At 41.5% G+C, this 15,083-nt stretch overlaps 1 protein-coding gene across 5 annotated transcripts in view; it reads left to right on the top strand.

Moving 5' to 3' along the window:
• The first annotated feature begins 8,063 nt into the window (after nt 1–8,063).
• The window catches only part of LOC134220919 (tropomyosin-1), a 28,673-nt gene continuing 21,653 nt past the window's right edge, over nt 8,064–15,083 (top strand). For 3 of the 5 annotated variants that reach the window (XR_009982106.1, XR_009982109.1, XM_062700072.1), the window contains exon 1: nt 8,064–8,220. The gene's annotated coding sequence lies outside the window, so the exon portion shown is untranslated. Of the gene's footprint in view, nt 8,221–8,260; nt 8,283–15,083 lie in introns of those variants that run through there. The other 2 variants (XR_009982107.1, XR_009982108.1) reach the window with 2 other exon arrangements.

Here is a 15,083-nt window from a genome sequence, read left to right on the forward strand (position 1 = left end):
TCGTTCGCATCAAAATATCGCTCCAACCCACTTTTCCAGTCATTCCATTCGTGATGAAGCCTTGCCTTAGCAATGCTTTCGCATCTGAACTGCGGCATTGGTCTGGTGTCCTCCATCTGTAAATAAGCAATGTGACGAAACTCCCCGTTCATGATTCAAACCAAATTTGATTTTTTTTTTATTCTTTCATATTTTATTTACTTTTTATCAAATGAAAAACCGTAATGCTGCTGCGTAAATATTTGTTTAATCATTTCTATCGCCCCTCACGAATACAATCTTCTTGAATACTATTGATCAACCCATATGACCTTTACATTTGATAAACCCCCATGATATGTACAATTGATCAACCCTCATGATCTGTACAGTTAATCAACCCTATTTTTTTAACTGTTGATCAACCCTCATGATCTTCACACTTGATCAACCCTTATGATCCATACAATCGATCAACCCTCATGACCTTCACAATAATCATCCCTTATGATCCGCATGTTTCGTATTTTTAGCTTAAACGATTTATTCATAGTTGATTTACATTATCGCTTCATACGTCAACGTGTTGAATCAACCGCATGAAGTTCACGATAATTAAAATAATACGGATGCTAACAGAGCGATTCTCTGATGGTCCAACTCGCCCCTCAAAGCATTTTTTGTTTTTTTAAACACTCGAATATTATTTTGTATTTGTCTTCTTCCTTTTGTTATTCGGAGTCGTCCTTACTCAAATGATGGACAAATTCATTATTTTAATCCAATGCAATTATAATAACCAAAACGAAACAACATTGCATTTATCAACTAAATTGTTCAATCAATTTGTAGCTGATTCACCTTCGTCGCCAAATTGTAGACTTGTGGTTATTCGGATTTAATTCTTGTTCTTCGTATCTAAAACTGTTTCGAATTCAGACTCCCGTTTATTCACATGTCCTTCTTCCTTGCACTTTCACCCAACTCCCCCTCTCTCTCCTCGTTCCCGTGTTGCCAGTCCCTACAGCAGTCACCAGTGAGCCCAAGTACACGAATTCTTCTACCACCTCGATTTCGTTACCACCGATGCAAACTCGCGGTGGGTGGCTCACATTGTCTTCTCTTGAACCTCTTCCTATCATGTACTTCGTCTTCGACGTGTTGATGACTAGTCCGATCCGCTTAGCTTCCCTCTTCAGTCTGATGTAGGCTTCCTCCATCTTCTCAAAGTTACGTGCCATAATATCTATGTCGTCGGCGAAACCAAATAGCTGGACGGACTTATTGAAAATTGTACCACTCGTGTTAATCCCTGCTCTTTGTATTACCCCTTCCAAAGCGATGTTGAATAGCAAACACGAAAGACCATCACCTTGCCGTAACCCTCTGCGGGTTTCGAAGGGACTCGAGAATGCCCCTGAATCTCGAACTACGCACATCACCCGATCCATCGTCGCTTTGATCAACCGTGTCAGTTTATCCGGAAAACCGTGTTCGTGCATTAGCTGCCATAGCTGGTCCCGATCGATTGTATCATATGCGGCTTTGAAGTCGATGAATAGATGATGTGTGGGCACGTTGTATTCGCGGCATTTCTGCAGTACTTGGCGAATGGCGAACACCTGGTCCGTGGTGGAGCGTTCGCCCATAAAACCCGCCTGGTACTGCCCCACGAACTCCCTTGCAATTGGTGCTAGTCGACGGCATAAAATTTGGGAGAGTACCTTGTAGGCAGCGTTCACCAATGTGATTGCGCGGTAGTTGCTACAATCCAGCTTATCGCCCTTTTTGTAGATGGGACACACGATACCTTCCATCCACTCCTGCGGCAAAACTTCCTCCTTCCAAATCTTGGTAATGACCCAGTGCAGCGCTCTAGCTAGTGCCTCACCACCGTGTTTAAATAGCTCTCCTGGTAGTTGGTCAACCCCAGGGGCTTTGTTGTTCTTCGGCTGACCAATCTCCTCCTGGATTTCCTGAAGATCCGGAGCCGGTAAAATTATGTCCTGCACGCGTTCTGTCAGGTTCGTTCGTAAGAAGGTTCCCGTTTATGTCCTTACACATATCAGGCTGTGGCACGTGGCCCTTACGTGAACGGTTTAACTTCTTATAGAACTTTCGTGTGTTATTAGCGCGGTACAGTTGCTCCGTCTCTTCATGGTCTCGATCTTCATGCTGGCGCATTTTCCTCCGGAAAATCAAGTTTTGTCTGTTCCGTGCCCGTTTATATCGTGCCTCGTGCGGTGTTGCAGCAATCTCGCCCATGCTGCATTCTTCTCTTCTACTAACTGCTCACATTCGCCGTCATACCAGTCGTTTCTTTGATCCGGGGGCCAAGGATGTTCTCGATCATTTAGTAATTCGCGTTCGATCATTTAGTAGTTTGTCAATAACTCATTCCGGAAGCTGATTTTCAAAATGTGTTGTATGGTAGACTTCTAGTGCGAAGGTTTTTCTGCAACTCTGCCTAATGGTTCGTTGTTTGAATTCCACTAGTAACGGAGTTATAACTATAGTTTCAGTGACTTAGACTAAATGATAACAACATTCCAATCATTTAGTATAAGTTACTGCAACTAGCGCTAAAACTCCGTTATTAGTTGAATTCTAACAACGAACCATTAGGCAGAGTTGAGCATGAGCATGATGACCGTGCATTTCGTAGTTGCTACTCCGTGATCGACCAGAACAATCGCAAATGTACAGGGAACCAATGGTTGGAAGCATGGGATTTGCTCTCCATCCTCAATGTGCACAGTCCGAGAGCTCTAGTATTTTGGATAGTCGATAACGGCGCTGGCCACGTCCTCACGGTCATCGGGGATGGGAAGGAATTGATGATGCAGTCACTCGCCCACTGCAAGCCGAGAACACCTCTGCACTCGCCACGAGTTCCTGCGGAATTTTATTGTAATCTAGGGGTTAAGGTTTTATGGCAGAGGTTCGTCTTGGTTAACGGGTTGCCAATGTGATAGTTATGAAAGGGTGGTGTAGTATTCTAATTGAATGCCGAAACGAACTTTTTCGCTCATTTCGAATTCTAACAGTTACCTGCTAGAACTAATCAAGTTGTAGGTATAGGGATAGATGTTGGAAACGGTATGAAAGCCCATTTCCAGTTCAAGCAATTGCTAGAACATGTGAAATATATGAAAAGATACAAAGTAAGAGGAATGGATCGGGCCTGGGATTGAACCCACGACCTCCTGCGTATGAGGCAGAAGTGGTAGCCATATGACCACCAAGCCCGTTCACAACGAACCATTAGGCAGAGTTGTAGAAAAACCTTCGCACTAGAAGTCCACCACACAACATATTTTTAAATTCAGCTTCTTGAATGAGTTGTTGACAAACTACTAAATAATAGAACGCAGATTACTAAATGATCGATAACATCCTTGCCAGGGGCACCGTGCCAAGTGCAGCGGTTGCGGTGCTACCAATGGCGGATCGAATATCTCTCCAGCCATCTTCAAGAGATGCTGCGTCTAGCTGCTCTTCCGTTGGGAGTGCCACTCCCAGCTGCTGCGCGTATTCTTGGGCTAGTCTACCGTCTTGTAGCCGCCCAATGTTAAGCCGCGGCGTCCGACTTCGACGCGTGTTGTACACCGTCGAGAGTTTTGAGTGCAGGCATACTGCAACGAGGTAGTGGTCGGAATCAATATTCGCACTGCAGTAAGTGCGGACGTTCGTGATGTCGGAGAAGAATTTACCGTCGATTAGAACGTGGTCGATTTGGTTTTCCGTTTCTTGGTTAGGTGACATGTGGCCTTGTGGATATTTTTGCGGGGAAAGAAGGTGCTTCGGACTACCATTCCGCGGGAGACTGCGTAGTTTATGCATAGTTGGCCGTTGTCATTTGATACGATGTGCAGACTATCCGGTCCGATGACCGGTCTATACATTTCCTCCCTTCCTAAATGTGCGTTCATGTCACTGATGACGATTTTGACGTCCCGCAGTGGGCATCCATCGTATGTCTGCTCCAGCTGTGCGTAGAAAGCTTCTTTCTCGTCGTCGGGTCTCCCTTCGTGTGGGCAGTGCACGTTGATGATGCTATAGTTGAAGAAACGGCCTTTTATCCTCAGCTTGCACATCCTTGCGTTGATTGGCTGCCACCCAATCACACGATGGCGCATCTTACCCAGTACTATGAAGCTGGTTCCCAGCTCGTTGGTGGTGCCACAGCTTTTGTAGAAGGTAACCGCTCGATGCCCGCTTTTCCACACTTTCTGTCCTATCCAGCAAATCTCCTACAGCGCCACGACGTCGAAGTTGCGGTGATGTAAATCATCGTAGATCATCCTGTCGCAACCTGCGAAACCTAGCGACTTGCAGTTCCATGTTCCAAGCTTCCAATCGTGATCTTTTATTCGTCGCCTAGGTCTTTGCCGATTATATCGAGTCGCATTATCTTTTATATTGTTCGTAATTATTGGTTTTCCAGGCGGCTTATTGGGCCTGCGCAATCCTCCTGTCTCGTCGGAGGACCGTCGTGTCAGGGCTGTTTAGCGTCCCACCTAACACCAGGACTTGGGCTTGTGCGCTTTGAGCGGCACACGGTCGCTTTGGTGGGGCCTACTTGCGGCTACATGTAGCTTTTTATAGGAGTTTAACAGGGCATGCTGTCAAACCCCACCATATCCTAAGCAAGCCCCACAACTCGCAGATGGCCTGGGGAGGGATCGTCAAGCTCTTGGACGCTGCATTCAAAGTTTTCATGAAAATTGCGGTTTTCATTCTCTTCCCGCAATGATGAGAAAATGAACAACGTTATCACTAGAAATATGATAGTTGGCTGTTTTATGCATGCTGTATTAGAAAACGATGGCCGATGAAAAATAACGATGGCCCTTAAAGGGTTATAAAAGGTTTGTGAATATTCCTTCACATAAGATATGTTGCATAGAAACAGTTTTCAATGAAAAAATATTTTTGGTCGTCCATTTGTATGAGAATTCCCCATAGTGTAGTGGTGCCCTTGTAAACGCGAGGGGAAAAACATTGGTTTCCGAGAAGTTCGTCCTTAATCAGGACTTGAAAAGTTCTTGCGGACAGAATACTCATTAGGGTGGTTCAAAAAATCGATTGACCATGTTCTGAGTGTCCTCTGAAAATTTGAGCTCATTCGGATTAAAACTGATTTAGCACAAGCCGTTTCCAGTTTGCATGCAAATTAGTATGGGGAAATTTATTTTTTCATTATACTGTTTATGACGCTTCCCCATCAAGCGCAGGTTAAAAGAAAACCTACATAGCTAAAAGGAATTTTCAACAGCTTTCACTCAGAACATGGTAAAGAATCAGATGAGCACTGTGGAGCAAAATCGATTTTTTGAACCACCCTAATACTCATATAGTTCAATTTTTTTTTCAAATTTTCAGGACAAACATTGCTTTTTCAAGGAATTCTTATGATTATCGAATATATTTACAACCTTTTAACAGAAGTCACGGGTTACAGAAATTTGTACAAATCTCAAAGGTTTCAATAAATTATTTCTAACTGCTAGGATATTGGATATTAACTTTTAGAAATGGATATAGCGAGTCAAACCAAACCAACAAGATATCGCATGATTGTTGAATAATCTTTTTGGGAGCTCAGAATCCTCTACCGATCAGATTTCAAGCGGGATTTGGGATGTTTGTAGTTTCTCAGATTTCAATAAATCTTTTCAGGTTTGTGTAAAACTTCTTTCCGTGGGCTTCTAATAAACCGTTTAAACATGCTTTATGTATCATAACCAGGGAATCAATATTCGAGCAACGCCTCACAATATACCCTTTGTCATCAACAGAGCTTGTTACTGACAAACGCACCTCACAACAAGCCTTTATCAGAAGCCAAACACAATATGACAAGAATCATTGCATGCTCTGATATTTCCGAGAATACACACTTAATTTTTTTTACCGGGATCTCAGCAAAATGTTGAACTTTTACCGAGATTCGCACAGCCGTGCCCCAGCAAACATGTTTTTTGCCGAGATTTCTGTCAAAATTGCTGAAAATCAGCAATTATTTTGCCGAAAATCAGCTAACAAACGCCTTTTTTGCTGAAATATCAGATTTTTATTTTGCCGGCGCACGGCTGTGCGGATTTTTGCCGAGCTGCAGAAATAAAAACTAAGTGTGTACGATGCTATTTTTGTTATCAGTGTTAGATTCTCAAATATTTCCATAAAAGCAGAAACTACGATAGCATAAAACCTGAATTTGGCGTAGAGATAATGCAAAATAACGGGATAAAAAGTTTGCAACAATATTGTCTTCTCTTTTGTTGCTAACAAAAATGTTCGGATCTTTCTCATTATTATCTCCGACAAAAACAAAGCTTTCTCCTTTGTCGCTTGTTTCGCAAGCGCATGCAAGAAAAATTGATTCCCTGATCATAAATTCTATAAATTTTAATCAATCAAATTTGCAGATTTCACCAAATGATATTTTCGATTATTTAGTAAACTAAGTTCGATCATTTAGCAATTTGTCAATAAGTCATACCTTAAACTAAATTAAAAAAATGTGTTTTGTGGTGGACTTCTTGTGCGAAGGTTTTGCTAACCCGTAACGTTGGGTAGACACCTTTACGTGGTGTGCTACGGGGTAAGATCTACCACGGTTACATTGCCAGCTGCAGGCAAATCCTGACCCAACGAATACCTTCCTCATTATCCAACTCCGTGGTACTTATGAAAGTGTCGCTAAGTCGGTGGCCTCTCATTAAGTAAGTACTACATCAACACTTCCTTCCTCTCCCTAGTTACGGTGAAGATGGGCGTGGTCAGGATTAGTAATCCTCATGCTTTTGTTATGTTTGTTTATGACTGGATTCAAGGAGCACTCCTTTTCTTGAATTTTTGTTCTCATTTAGTAGAAATTGCAGCAACTAGCGCTTTAAGTCCGTTTTAGTGGAATTTAAACAATGTGTTTAATAACTTTATTAAAGTGATTTTTCAAAAGGAAATCAAGCTTTTTACTTCAAACAATGGTTTGTTCGGCAGAAAATCTTCGCACTAAAAGTACACCACACAACATTTTTTTAATTTTAGTCTAGCTGGAGTGAGTTATTGACATACTACAAAATGATCGAGGCTTAATTACTAAATGAACGAAAACATTCTTGATACCAGATAACTTTATGATTATTGTTAAGGCTCTGAATAACTTTGAACTCACCTAATACTAAGGACACACCTGTGGTACTTGTACCATGGTACAAGAGAACAAGAAAATTATTCCAAGACTATCTTTAATAAAGACAATAATTGGTATGGTACTCATTTCAAGATTCTTGTACCATGGTTCTTGTACCACCAGTGTGTCATTAGTATAACACACAGATTCCTGCCAACCAATGACTTCATCTTGCCATAATCATGTGTAATGCTTTGACTATCCCCCCGGGAAAATGCATGCATACGACATGTCCTACTTGTCCCACCCACTCCCGGGCCACTGATTGAATAAATCATAATTTTAAACTCCAAGAAGAAACCTTTCCATTGGTAGCAACTTGCTCATTCCACCGATCTCGATCGCTCGCTCTACCGTACCGACGAACGGATGGAGGTCGGTTCACGTTGGAAAGGCAAACAAAATCTAGCGAAATTGTGAAAATTGTTTTCAAAATTAGATCACCCCGTAGGCGACGACCGCCGCTAGGTTTTTATGGCTCACAATTTTTCGTGGGCCGCTTGTCAGGGCAGAAACAGAAACCATTAACGGGGCAATTTTTTTCCCCAGTATTCTTCTCGCTCCGTTTCGGAATGATGAAAAAGTTTTCCACAGCCACCGACCGACATTAAAATAGCAAGAAAAATCTAATGCTCGACTGATGATCGGGCGGGTTTTCGCAATAAACGATTTTCCTTCGGAAAATGTTTCCCCTTCGGGATCATGTAGGTGTATCCGTGGCAGGGGAAGTTTTCCCCTGCACAAATACTGGCAAGGCAGCGATCGGTCAAGTTTGGTTGTGTGGCGCGAAGGGGATGTTCGTGCGTTCTATGGGGTTTTCTATGATCGGGAGGGCTAAAAATAGGATTTTCCCGTCTTCGGCGGACCGTTCCCCGGTGACGTCATGGCGCGAAAAGTTGCGAACCGTGGTCTCGGTATTGCGGACCTGTGCGTGTGGTGGTAGGCGCCGAACGATTTTAGGGTCAATCGCACGTTTTAGAGTATTGCAGTACTCAGTGCTATCGTGTTTTTAGTCTTGCGAGGATTTGAGTGAAAGCGCTCAGGTTGGTTGTTTTCTTCAGAAGTCGAGTGTAAAAAAATTGAGGATATTTCTGCTGGTTCTATCGTGAGCATTTTGAATAGTTAAGGATAGGTTTAGAAGGAAAATTTTAAAATTATTCAGGTTGAGGTAGAAAATCGTGATCTAGTGATAATTGTTTGGGGTCACTCCAAGATTCTTTGATATTGATAACGAGCATTGATGAATTAAACAAAGTGACGTAAGCAACTGTCATTGCTGTGACTCACAGTGAGGGTGATACTTTCAAATATGCCAATCGACTGATAAGGAATTATATAAAGAATATAATTCTAATGGATAATAATCATCATGAAGATAGTGAAAAGGACATCGCGAATAAAACCATTTCATAATCTCAGCAAATTCAATCTGATTAAATAATAAGAGTTAAACATTGGTGGTAAAAGTTCAAAAATAGAATCGGTTTCATAAATACATAAAACCATCAGACTGAGGCAATGAATAGCGAAAATCATCCCGAGTGGGTGGCTGTCGGTGGATCGGCATTCCCGAGAATGTGTGTATGTGTGTAACAGTGCCTGCGTAGGTATGTGATCAAAGCCAGGAATTCCGACGCCTGCGCAATCGTCTTGACGCAAGGAGTTGCGCATACGCATGCAGCAGCAGTGCCTTCGGAGTTGATTAACTATACTTTTATGGATCGTGAAACGCAATCACGCCATCGTAGCCGTCCATCTACCTATCTGCAGACAGAGCTGATCGAGCTCGTGTTCTAAATTTAGGAACGGTAATACGCGCAGGCCAAACGATGCGCGCCGCCCAATTGAGGCCACCGAAGTGAAAAGTTGAAGAATTTGCATGAAGAAATCTTTATGACTCGATAGACAAACATCCCAACGGAAACCGGCAATTGTTCACACCTACACTGACACAAACGCACATACACACATACACAGACTCCGGAACACCTTGCACGCGTTCCATCGGTCTTGTGGGTGGAAAATTTCCCCAGCAGTGATCGTTGCGAGATTTCGATCTTATGGTTGGGAAATGAGGACAGCCCGGTTCGGTGCTAGTGCCTACGCCTACATACATTTGTGTGAGCCGAATTTTTTGGCAAGAAAAGATCAAAAATAGATTTTCCTTCGGACGCACAGAGCCACTGGAGATTATTTCTTGGAATGACATAGTGCGGACACCTGCTGGCTGGGTAAGGCGCTTCTGTGGCATGGATGGAGTACATTCTTTCAAATTTTATGGCGCCTGACCTAAGCCAAAGCGAATCGAAAAGTGGTGCGATCGGGATGATATTAAACTTTTCGTTAATTTTTTTTAATTCACTGATTTATTACTCATTACTGATGTTACTTTACAACAAATAAATTCCTATATCTGTTTGATTCAATGATGTATCAAATTCAATTAAAAAGGTTATGTCCAATCTGAAAATAATTCCACAATCTTCAAAATTCAAATTTTGATGAAAATTTTTTTATTATAATTTATACATGCATGTCTGATTCATACATATAATAGAGTTTTAAGAAATTTACGATAAGTTGTTTTGTCTTCATCTAGAGACAGTGGATCGTTTTTCTAATATGCAACAGTTTCAATGGGTAAAAGCTTTGAGTTTGAGATTTTGTCTTGTTTCCAAATTAATGCATGTTATTTTGGTTATAAAAATAGACTTAAAAATTTCATAAATAGTCCCCTGACCTTGCTCGGGCGATGAAAAAAAATGCCACATTTCCATCTATTTTTGTTTCATAATGGATGATACATTATTCTATATACACCTGCTTTTAACTTAGTTTGCTCAAATGTAAAACAAAAATTGTGCATGTCAGTGTTTTTTACTCAAATTGTATCATCATGGTTGATTATTTGGACATTTGTATGCTTTTATTTCGACAATTACTTTAAGAAACTGTTTAGTATAATATCTGAACCTGTCTTAAGACGAGTTAGTATACTATTCCATTGAGATATAGAAGTACTAACTTGTTTAATAAGATACTTCTTATTTTTTAATGGCTCTACATCCCAGCTGGAACTAATGTTCTATAAGCATTTTCACAGTTATATTCTATGATCACCTATTGCATGAGCATGTAACTTGGGACAACAAACAATATTTCCCACCCAAAAACATTTCAAGTAGAATTGAGAATCGAATCTTTGGATTGGCAATTCAACGTTTTTACTCACAAGACTAGTTGGAGACTTAAAGAATTAAACTTCAAGATATTTTAATAATTAATAATAAGCAAATGGAAAATGAACACTTGACAATCTTGTATGAAAATACGTGTTATCTAATACACTATACCAAAAAGCTTTCTGTCCAGTAAATGCTCGGATGTAAAATCATGTTTAATAGTAGTTTGTGCAACTGGTTGCAAAAAGAAGATTTTTTCAGCACGAGTTGTAATGTTTATCCAACGAGGCTTGCCAAGATATAAATTTAACGCAGAAAATGTTTTCTGTACAATACACGGAACATTATCTAGTTGACATTCTTCCATGAGAACCTCCTTTAAGTGGATTTGGTTCATCATGTGCTCTCGAACTTTCCATTCAAGATGATTCAAAATGCTTTCAAAGCTTAGGATCTGGAGATTGGAGAGGGTGCGGCAGCATTGATTTTACATTGTACAGCAGGCACGAGTTGTGAAGAGTGTTTTGGATAGTTGCCCTGGATAAATTGAAAATTGGATTCATGAACCATATCGGCGTACCCAAATAAGATTAAAAAATCAGGTTTCCGGTGTATTTTGCATGAAAAGCAGCTCAAATCATAACATGCCTATGGTGGCATAATATCATGTTTGCAATTCGTTTCAAAATCATGAATGGACCACATTCCACGGCAAAGATGCCTATATGTTATTTGGTAGTATGGACTATTTAAGTACTGTGCAAATAGATAGGACAAGGAATGATTCCGCTACTGAAATTTCTTGAACACTACAGAGCTAGCAAGTAAAGCGAATTTCGGAACGTAAATTACGCCTGCTATGTTAAGTAAATGAAGCTGTCATTTTTCCTTATGGAAAAAAATCCTTCCCGTTACTTCGAAACTGTTTGAGCTTGAGGTCTGATCTTGACGTTTCCAATCTGTGACAAGCAGTCAGCAAGTTCGGTGATATTTACTCACTCACTCACTTCTGTATCCTGAGCACCCCTAGGGGTACATAGGACCAACGTAAAAGATCTTTATTCCATCCGGCTACTCGTTTTAGCCTCTGGCCCAGGCCAGATTCCTGTCGAATTTCTTTGTTTATTTGTAGAGGCTATGTCACTACGAGCCCTTGGGTCTGCCTCTGTTGTGATGTCCTGCCGAATTCCAGTCCAGCGTTTGCTTGCAAATTTTGTCTCCGCGCTTTCGTAATGTGCGACCCACTTCCATTTACATTTTTGAATTTCTGTTGATATCGGTTTTTGATGGCATCGTCGATGGAGCTCGGCATTCGAGTTCCCATGCCCGAATTATAAAACGTAGACATCGGTTGATGAATACTTGAAATTTCTGCGTGATCTCTGCTGATATACACCAAGTCTCACTGGCGTATAACAACACAGATATCACGTTAGAGTTGACAATTCTAAATTCAGTGCGTTGACTAATCTGATTGGATCTCCATATATTTCGCAAACTCGCAAAAGCTGCTCAAGCCTTCTTGATCCTTGCTCCTTTGTCGATCTTGGTTCCACCATCCGAGGCTAACAGGCTGTCAAATTATTGAAAGTTTTCGACCTTATCCACTGCTTGCACGGCTCCCGTAAAGTTGAAGGGATTGTTCGTGTTGACATCCAACGATTTGGTCTTGTTGACATTGATGATGAAACCCGCCGTACAGGAGCGTTCGGCCAGGTCGTTCAGCTTACTCTGCATATCAGAGCCCCGTTACGCTAGTAGAGCAATATCATCACTCATCAGCCAAATCGAAGTCGTTTGGATGCTCCCTACTAATAGGCTATAGGCTAAAAAACAGAGCAGCCCATGGTTTGGGTGCACGATCAATTACACCCACCGTGATCTAGCCGATTACGATGAGAAACAGTAGCGGAGATGGAATACATTCTTGCCTCACTCCAGTGACTACCCATGGGGTTAGACAAAGCTCCGTTATGCAGGACTCTGCGCGTAAAACCTTCGTACTGCACTTCGATGAGGCCGACGATTTTATCCGCTGCACTAACCTCAGGATTTTGCTTTATTTTGCGGAACATATTGTGGTTCTGACGTTCAGAAAGATTTGGCTTATAGCCTCTTCCGAGAGCAGTTTCAAGTGATTCTGTATCACAGATTGTATCGACGAACGCGACCGATTAACTATGCCCGCTACTTCGGACCAGTATTGATCGAATCAATGATTAATTTTTGGATTTCGATCGGGATTTTGCTACGTGGAGCAGCCATTTTGCTGCTGTACAAACACTTTAGTGCTTAAAATCAATAAAGTTTGCTAGATAGTCTCAATAATCACTTCATTATACATCCCTCTCAAGATAAATACCCAGAGCGTAATCATGTCAACCAGCCTCCGTTGAATCGCGCTGCAGCGCACCTATTTACTTAACACTTAACGGCTTATTAAATTTAACAGCTCCCGCCCATGGTGTCTGTGGCGCACCATCAAATTTTGCACCTTCTAACCTTCATCGAATTGTTTCAACAACAAAAAGGAATATTGGACACATCTTTATGGTTCCATTAGACTGGAAATATAATCAATTTTGAGTACAAATAGTGAAACTATTGAAAACAATCAATTAACTATTGATTTACAACCAAAAACTTTATTTTCGTTTTCCACTAATTTTTGCTATGCTAAATAACTTTTGCTTTAGCATTTTTCTCAAAGATGATTCCTTCCTATTGAAATCTTTGAAAAAAGTCGTGGGCGGGAAAGGGTTAAATGCTTATGGTTACCTAGAAAATCTACTGCTGTGGCTGTAGATCGCATGTTCTGAATTCAAGGATGGTTTGGATAACCCAGAATGTCTCAAAACTACCTAACCGTGTTTCCTGTTCTTTACAAATATATTATGGCTATGGTTGAATACATATCCAAGCTTGGAGCGACGAAAAAAGCTAAAGTGGTGGCTGTGGACCCCAAGTTCTGAACTCAAGGACAGTTTGGATGCACTTCTTCTCTTCTTCTTATTGGCATTACATCCCCCCACTGGGACAGAGCCGCCTCGCAGCTTAGTGTTCATTAATCACTTCCACAGTTATTAACTGCGAGGTTTCTAAGCCAGGTTTGGATGCATATAGATAAAATGGAAAGGGAAAAATAGTTTTGCCTTAAATTCCGAATATGACTCATATTCCGAACACTCGCTTTTAAATGGCCATTCTGACTTTATTCGTTTAATTTTCTCCACAAGAGTTCAAATTCGTTTGTAATCTTAATCCTCAGTGTAAAAACCGATGAAAGTTTTAGTTCTAGGGCGCTAAAACGCCAGTGTTTGGAATATGTGTCATGTTCGGGATTTGAGTCAAAACGGTATTTGAAAAAAGAACAAATTTGAGAAGTGGGGGAACTCAACCAGTGGAGGACAGTGTATGAAACTGTCCACATGAACACGAATATCTCTTGCAGATTCTAACCGGACGTAGCAGCACGCTCCAAAAGCCTTCAGCGATTCATTCGAAAAGATATGGAGTTGTCTTGAAATTGCGTTGGCAACGAATACACAGCAGAAAATCCGAATGGTGGCGATGGTATCGAGAGTAACGTGATATTGTTACCTTTCGTGTTGCAAATTTGCCGGGAGAGTACCGGGTGCTTTGGTCTTAAACCTTCGTAAGCATAAACAGCTTCGAAAGTGCTCTCACGCGCCTTTTGGTAATATTTATCAAGGTCGTTCAACTGTTTTAGCGATGGCTTCCCTAGTGGAGCGATATTGTATAAATTTCAAAACAGCTGACACTGCTGCAGGAACCGCTCATTTTCGAAGCGTTACAGCAAAGCATCTCATATCGACGCATAGTTATCCGCTTCCTTTTCCACTGTTTCGGATGGCTTGTGAGCCACGTCCTTGAGGTATTGCAGGAGATATTGTAGATGTAGGGGTATACGCATTGGAATGGATCTTAGGAGTAAACGTCTAGCGGAAAGAAAGCCATCAAGCGAAATCTCCATCGAATCTTGGCATGCCGATCTGGGGTCACCGAAATTGAAATTTATGAAATCTTCAACCGCGAGTGACGAAAGACCTTCGTGGACAGATCGGAAATAATGCTATGGGTATATGGATCCAAAGTGGATCTTATTCTTAAAAGACGGGTGCAACTAACTGCCGGTCATTCATAGAGAACGCAGATGATGTCTTACGGGAAGCATCAACAGGTAACAGTGCGGCTCGTCTTCGTCCACTGGATCCACAAGTTTCACTATGTGGTTCAGGCATCTTTTGCTGGACGACAGCTTGTGAATTGAGTCCAAGCCAAGCAAGCTATTACTGTTCAGTGCAATTGGGTTCCACAATATCATTTCACTGACCCGTTTACTCTGGCGAAGTATCTGCTCTGTATATCTGAGCACGGAGAACATGTGCTTGGGCATGATTGGCCGCCCATGGGTAATAGTCCGCTCTTTCCAGGTCAGCTGTAATTACACAGAGAACCAACAAATGATGATGGGAACTAATATCATCTTCAATGTGTAAGATCTGTTGACCCATAATCAAGCAATACAAGCGCCGGTCGATTATTCTGCGTGCTGGAAGAAACACGATCGGACAGATTTTCTAACATTTATGTATAACAACCTGCCAAAATTTGTATAAGAACTGTGGAAACGCAAAATAGGTAGACGCTTGACGCATGGAAGAAGAATCTGGTAAAATTTTAGCAAAGTTTGTGCAGCGGTC

This window comes from Armigeres subalbatus, chromosome 3, assembly GCF_024139115.2.
Source record: "Armigeres subalbatus isolate Guangzhou_Male chromosome 3, GZ_Asu_2, whole genome shotgun sequence".
In the NCBI taxonomy this organism is placed as follows: Eukaryota; Metazoa; Arthropoda; class Insecta; order Diptera; family Culicidae; genus Armigeres; species Armigeres subalbatus.